We start from the raw sequence: 7,790 nt of genomic DNA, 5'->3' as shown, positions 1-7,790 counted from the left end.
TCCGTTCTCTATTCCAATTTCACTGCTCTTCCCCTAATGTCCCTTTTCTGTTCCAGGGCCCCATGCAGGATACCACATTACATTTACCCATCAAGTCTCTTTAGACCTCTCTGGGTTGTGACAGTTTCTCAGACTTTCCTTATTTTTGTTGACCTTGACAGTGCTAAGGAGTACTGGTCAGGTATTTTGTATTATGTCTCTCAATTTTGGTTTGTCTGATCCTTTTCTCATGGTTAGCCTGGGGTTATAGGTTTTGGGGAGGAAAACCACAGAGGTTAGTCACCATTCTCATCACATATATCAAGAGTACATTATTTGTCACTGATGATGCTGCAGAAATCCTATAAAGACCAACAAGAACACATCAGTACTTCAGTGAGTTAGATTTATTATTCCTTGAAGTGAGGGAGCACACACTATGGGGAGTGGGTCGGGGCTCAGTAGAGGATGCTAGAAAGACCTATTATAGGCTTTGGGCTTTGCTTGGGTGATTTGGGGAGGTCTGAGGAAGCACACTTTCCCTCTAGATTGCATGCTCTCCAGAAGCAAGGCAATTCTATGATGGGTATCTCAATAAACCTCATCTATAGGGAGGGAAGACTAGCCCGAGTCTCCCCTCCCCGGAATCAAAACTTTATTAAAAATTGACACCAAAATAGGAGTCATTGCTATATACCTTACAAAATAAAACATAATTACACATCTGGTTAGATTAACTAGAATTAATGAACAGATAAGGCTCTCTGAGACAAAAGGCAAAGTCAGGAAGGCGTGTGCACAACTAACGCTGCTTTCTTCTAAACGAACATTCTCTTTAAGTCTGGCTTTTCCTCCTGTAGGCCAGCACGACACTGTAGAACATCCCACACAAACAACCGCTGTGTGAGCTTGGCTGAAAACTGTGGTAATCTTGTAACAGCCCAGACATTTTTCATTTATAAAGTCAGAATTTTGATTTTTAACTAGCTATTTCGTATGTTTTTTCTTTTCCTCTTCCAAGCATGGATACAGTAACTCTTTAGCCAAAGGCATGTTGATCCTTATCTATATGTATCTACCTACACATAGACAGATCTAGCTATCTAAATCTTATCTAAGGGAGGTGAGGCTAGCACAAGGACAAAACTATTAGAGTAAGGAGGTGCAGTCACTCATTTTGGCTGAGAGAGGGAGTGTTTGGTATTTTGTGGGTGGTATAGTGACCTCCTTTTTGTCTGTGCTTAGACAAAGTTATAACGTGGCCTTGCTTTGTCTCATTTTATCGCAGTCTCAGAATAACTGGGTTTGGTATTCTGTGAGATTGTTTGGGTCTCATCAGAGAATAACGTGGTCTAACTTTGCGAGCCAGACCAGCTTCTGCATGTCAGGAGCATTTTCTGTCTCAGTGCTGACCTTGATCACTGTGCTTGCCACGTTCCTGGAGGAGGAGTTACCTCCTCCGCTTTCCACGCTGTATCCTTTGGAAGAAGCCACAAAGCACAGCTGACGTTTAAGGGGTAGGAGTTACGCTCTATCTCCTTGAGAGGTCATCCCTGAACTTTTAAATCTTTCACTTGCGCTGGTTTGAGTTGGGTTCTGGGGAGCCCCCATTGGTTCTGATGACTGTCCTCAGGCTTCAGTGTCTTTCTTGCTAATAACTGCTGTGCCTACTTCAGGTCCTCTTATCAATGAAAACTTTACAATCAAGTTCCCAGGGAGAGTTCTTTGGAAGCAGATTGAAGACGACAATATGTCTGGACCAACGAATTGGGTTCTAGGTTTTCCAGGTGTTGGAGAGTCCCACGTATCGACGAAGAACCAAGTGTACCCGAGAGCCGGGGTGTCCACCATGCTCCAGACAGGAACTCAGTCTGAAAATTCGACTTGACTGGAAAACCTAGCACTACTCAATGTGTCTGTCTAGAAAAATAAAATGCATTACTACTGGGAGAAGAGTTTCTAACACATGAATGAAGTCGCATTCTGGCCCTGAGCTTGGGTGATCTGAAGAAAACAGGATGCTCTTAAATAAAAAATAGGAGCTTTTGTTCTGCACTGGAAAAGATAGAGTTCTTTCACTTCAGCAGCAGTTTCTATTCACCACAAGCGCTCTCCTGTGCAGGAAAATCAATAAAGACAATAAATAAAGGGCAATCCCATTGAGGGCTGCTTACGAAGTGATTAAATGTTTCAAAGCCCAAATACTCGCATGCTTCAGGGATACAAATCTGAATGAACATATGTAAACGGAATTAATGCTCAAAGAACTTTCCAGTTACTTAGCACAAATGTGCAATTATTAATACTGCCATAATTTATGTTTGAATATTTATCCCCGTTTTCCTAAGCATAAAACCTTTAATCTACTTTTCTGACATAATTTGAAAATAGACATGGGAATCTTTTTAATCATCTCATGCTTTTTGTGGAGAGAAAAAAAAAAATCTTTGTGGGGATGCTGTTCTAAGGTAAGGTGGGATAATTTCTGATGTCTCCACTCCCCTCACTGGAGAGGGACGCGTACGGTCTTCTCAAAGCCGTGGAGAATTTGGTACCAGATACCAGTTTATACTCCACTCTTTGTTGCAAGGACCCTTACCATGCAAATAAGGGCTTTCACAGGTTATTTGTAAGAAAGGTTCTTTGAGTCATAATGAGGCCCCTGGAGGAGGGATATTGTGCAAAAATGATGTACCTGAGTCTTCTGACACGTTAACACTGACAGGAAGGTTTACACCTGAGCCAAGAAGATGTTTGCTCTTTATTCTTGACTCCCTCCTTGGTGAGCCCACGATGGGCCCTGGAGGCCACCTTCGCGGTCAGTCTGCACCCTGCCTCGCTCCAGCAGGGGTTCAAGTCCTATTGATCTCTCCCAGCCTGTAGTCACATTGTCTTGGCTTGAAAACTAGGGTCTTTTAGATGTTACTCAAGTGTTTTTTAAACTTTGATGCAGGACAGAAAAGCCTCCATGCTCGACTTCTTCACCTACCCTTCCCTGCCTGCCATCCACACCAGTAGGGAAACAAAGCAGACATGGAAAGTTCAAGAAGAAGGGGAAGCGCCTCCGATAGCTGTACCCTTCTTCTGAGAAGACTTGACTTTGGATTCCAGTTCTGCCACTCACTCACTGGGTGATCTTGGAGAAAGTTCTTCTTCTCTTGGAACCTCTGTTTCATCATCTGTTAAAGAAGGAAGGAGGGAGGGAAGGGAAAGAGTAAGACGGGAGCACAGAAGAAGGGAAGGGAAGGAAGCAGAGAGGGAGGGAAGAGGAGTAACCTGGAGAGTCTCTAAAACTTCCTTCTGAACTCGAGAGTCTATGGTTCTGAAATTCCCAGATACGTCAATCCTTGTTTGCTGTGCCTGCTCCGCTTCTCACATGTCCTGCCAGCCTCATCTCTCCCACCTACTAGCTGCACGGTGACCACGATCCTACTCTCTAGGAAGGTCCAACAAGTTAAGAGGAGCATGCAGAACTCTCACCGTCCGCAAGCCTCCAAAGTCTAGGCACCTAGGGACTGGAGGAGGTGAGCTGGGTTTGAATATCAATGAGGTAAATGTGCTTCTAGTTCAATGGAAATTAAGCTATATGGTATCAGGGAATACTGTTCACATTGATCTTAACAACAGATAATGGAGGACCGAGTAAAAAGAGAAAAACTATAAAAAGTTGGTTTGGTTATAAAAAGTAAACAATACAGACATTTATGTTAAACTCTATTCATATCTCATTACTACACAGAATCTTGGTATCCTGAAATATATGTTAAATTAAATTGTTTAAAATTTAAACAATTAATATTTAAAATTTAAAATATGTATTTATTATTTACTTTGAATTAGGCATTTCATTCACTTTGTTCAAAATACCAAAGTTTCAAAGTACATGCTGTGAAAAGTCTTCCTCCGACAAGATCTCTCAGGCATCCACTTACCCTCCCCAGGAGCAAACAATGTTACTAGTTTCTTCCTTGTTCATAAAAGCAAATATATAGATTAAATATATGGAACATTCTTCCTCCCTTTTACACAAATGGTGACCCGGTATAAGTTGTGCGCATTTTATATCACTAAAAAAAGATCAACAGGTCACATGGGCTCAGTCCTTAGAATTGTCTGTTCATTAACTTTAAACAATGTGGACATACTTTGATTGTCACTGACTGTACTTATTTTTATGATAAATACTTATACAGAGCTTACAACACACCAAGCATTGTTCTAAACTCTATAAGTATTAATTCAGGCTCATGTGATGTGTGAAAGGGATCCTGAAGGAGGACTCAGTTTATTTAATCAGTAGTTCTTGAGGGAGTTGTACCACCCCCTAGGGGGCATTTTGGAAATTTACAGTGGTGATTTTTGAATGTGACAGATGGGTTGGCACCGCTGGCAGGCATTTGGTTAAGTGGTCCTGCAATGGATGGGATGGTCCCACATAACAAGGCATCATCCTGTCTTTGGTATAACTTCTAAATGTCCCATTGCACGTTCAGGTAAGTAAACATCCTGTTTATGATGATCGAATCCTAGAACATAACTCTGCTCAACATATAAGCACAAAACGCTTTTTGCATGGTTTTCATATACACTGAAATTTCCAGGAACACACAATGTAAATTGAGGGAAGGTTGTGTTTTGTTTCATTGGGCACTTTATCACGAGTTCTTCACTGTTTTAGAAAATCATATTGCTGGCAGCAGTTCCTCGCGTGGGTTTGAGGCATCAGTGCAACACAGGTGTATCAGAACAGACCATGCCCTTGCTAACTCATCACCCTACATCACTAAGAGGCTCAGGCTCACTCTTTCTCTCTAACCACGATTTGCAATCAAGAGACCTAGAGATGAGTGTCAGTACATGCTTTCAAACACCGGTAAAACTCTTTCAATTCAACAGACCTTGAGCAACACCAAAAGTGAGAGTCACCCAAGAACTGCAGAACGAGCTGGGCTGTTATCTCAGGACTCACAGTGCATCTTGCATTGTCCCCAAGAGTGCCTCAGCCCTGGGCAAGAGGGAGCGGGCCGGGCACAGGCGGAACTTCTAAAAGCCAATGTGTGGAGGGGGCAGGGCTCATTAAGTCTATATCCCTGGCAAGAGCTGGCTCAAGAAGAAAGGAAGGATCCAAACATCCAGAGGAGGTGGAGTGGAAAAGGAGAGAAGAGACCATGGAATCAGGAAGCAGAGCCTGAAAAGACTCCTGGAGAAAGTGAGGGCAGAGGGACCTTTGTGATAACCTGGAGGGGAGCCAGAAAACAAGAGGGAGCTGTAAGGACCCTGGGGTGGTTTCCCTCCTGGAATCAACTGGGGATATCAACCAACCACGAGGAATGCACATGGCCACTCACTCCAACTAGCTGAAGCCAAGGTTAAAGACTTTACAACCTGGTTTTGCAGGTGATTTAATCATCCTCCTCCACCTGGACAGTGCTACTGCTGAATCTATGAAGCAACGGAGATAAAGCAAACAAACTTTCAACATAAAAAGACTTAGACAACACGTTCATTGACTCTTTAGGAATTTAAATGTAGGATGTACTGTTTAGCCAACACTCTGTGTACATTTTTTGGTAAATTTAACCTAAAAATACTGGACTTTCCTTTAGTGTAAGATTGAAGATGACGTTAGCTTCCTTTTTTCATGTTAGGTGGGAAGGACTGGTGGAATAGAGAACCTACAGAATGGAGAACGATCCTCTACAGTGCAAGTATTTTAAGGACAACTCTGCAGTTTTATTACGCATCTAACATTTTGCTTGATAGAAGTAAAAAGATACATCATTAAATTCAACTTCTGGTAAACTTTGATGGCATTGGGTTCAGTAGCGAGTGTTTGGACAACTGGAAAATGCTTTCAACTGAACAGGTTATACAATCCCCCACCCAATCTCTCCATCTTCCCTTTCTCTTTTCTTAGTTTCTCCAATTCTGTTTACTGTAACATCACTGACTGTGCTTTCACTCTCATTTCCTACATCTGATTTGGCGCTGAGTCCCAAAGCACCTTCCTCTTAGTCTATTATATTTGTTTCTTCCTTGATGTCCTCACAGCTGCCTTTCCGATGTAGAGCCTGATTGACCTTTCTCCTTCATCATCTTCCATCCTGAACATTAATGACATAATAGTCTTCCCCAAACAGTGTTCAGTTGCTCTTCCATTCAAATATTCCCCTTTGTCTACTCTATCAAGACTGAGCCTTTCTGATTCTTTTCAACTTCTTATAAAATCTGTTCCTACATTTTTTAACACTCACTTCCATCCTTTACCTTCATATCAATCCATAACCAAGTCCTACTGATGCTACCACTGAAATATCTTCCAAATCCATCCATCTTTCTCCGTTTCCTCTACCATCACTCTAGTCCAAGCCACCATAAATCCGCATCTGTGTTTACATTCCAAGTGGCACCATGGCTTTCTCACTTTCTTCTCCAATCCATCCTCAGTGCTCAGCAAAAGTGAATTTTTAAAAGTGTGCAGTAGATCATGTCCCTTGCTTAAAGGCACTGAATGGTTTCCTACTCAACTTTAAAACAAAACAAAACATAACTCTTTAACATGCTCCACAAGTCCCCACACAATCTGTCCCCTACTTATCTTTCAAGGTTCAAATTTTACTATTCTTTCCCTCAATCACCATTTTCCAGTTATATAAGCAGCCATCACCTCCACCCATACAGTTCATAAATGTTCCAATCTTTCTTTCACCTTGTACCTTCACCCATGCTATTTCCTTTGCTTTCAATAGTCTTCTAAGCCCCCACCGCTCACCTAGAAGATGCCTTCTTAGCCTTTGGGTCTCAGCTTAAATGAAGCAACATCAGAAAGATAAACATTCTGAAGGAAATAACCAAAACAGAATCCTCATGAAATTTAAGATCAACAATGAGATGATAAAACACAAGAATAATATGAAAAGAAAGCTGGGAAATTGAGGACAAAATAAATCCCACTGCAGAATGAGTCAATCCATTACAAAAACAAGAAGAAAAGTCAGCTTTGCAGAAAGCTGAGTCAGAAACATAGAAAGGAGATGTGAGAAAGTTGAAAAGAATGCAGAAAGAAACCAGACTAAAAAGATAAGAGGCATGAGGATAGATATGGAGGGTCGACAGCAGAGATCAACATGCAAATAACCAATGTCCTGACCAGAGAACATATCAAAAGGAGCAGAAAAATATTCAAAGGATAATAGAAAAAAACTTTCCTGAAGTGAAAAAATGGAATCTGCTTGTATTAGTCAAGTTCTCCAGAGAAACAGAACCAATAGGATATATGTAGATACATAAGAGGAGATTTATTATAGGAATTGGCTCATGTGGTTATGGAAGCAGAGAAGTCCCACGATCTGTGGTCTGCAGGAAAGCTGGTGGTGTCATTCTGGCTGAGTCCAAAGGCCTGAGAATGAGGGGCCCATAGTATAAGTCGCAGTCCGAGTTCAAAAACCCAAGAACCACGAACATTGATGTCCAAGGACAGGAGAAGATGAATGTCCCAGCTCAAGCAAAGAGAACAAATTTGCCCTTCTTCCACCTTTTTGTTCTATTCAGACCCTCAACAGATTGGAATGATGCCCACTTGCATTGGTGAGGGCGATCTTCTTTACTCAGTCTACTGATTCAAATACTAATCTCTTCCAGAAACAGCCTCACAGACACACCCAGAAATGATGTTTTACCAGTTACCTGGGCATCCTTAGCCCAGACAAATTGACACAAAAATTAACCAGCACATTCCCATCAAACAGGCTCACCAAATTCAATGAACAAACAATGATCAATAATAGGAAGATGTATCTTGGGGAATTTAA

At 41.6% G+C, this 7,790-nt stretch overlaps 1 pseudogene; it reads right to left on the bottom strand.

The window, feature by feature from the left end:
* Window positions 1-781: 781 nt before the first annotated feature.
* On the bottom strand, window positions 782-1,139 carry LOC103551547 (small ribosomal subunit protein eS27-like; annotated as a pseudogene).
* Window positions 1,140-7,790: the final 6,651 nt, after the last annotated feature.

This window comes from Equus przewalskii, chromosome 1 (assembly GCF_037783145.1).
Source record: "Equus przewalskii isolate Varuska chromosome 1, EquPr2, whole genome shotgun sequence".
NCBI lineage: Eukaryota > Metazoa > Chordata > Mammalia > Perissodactyla > Equidae > Equus > Equus przewalskii.
This window is presented reverse-complemented; position numbering and strand designations above follow the sequence as displayed.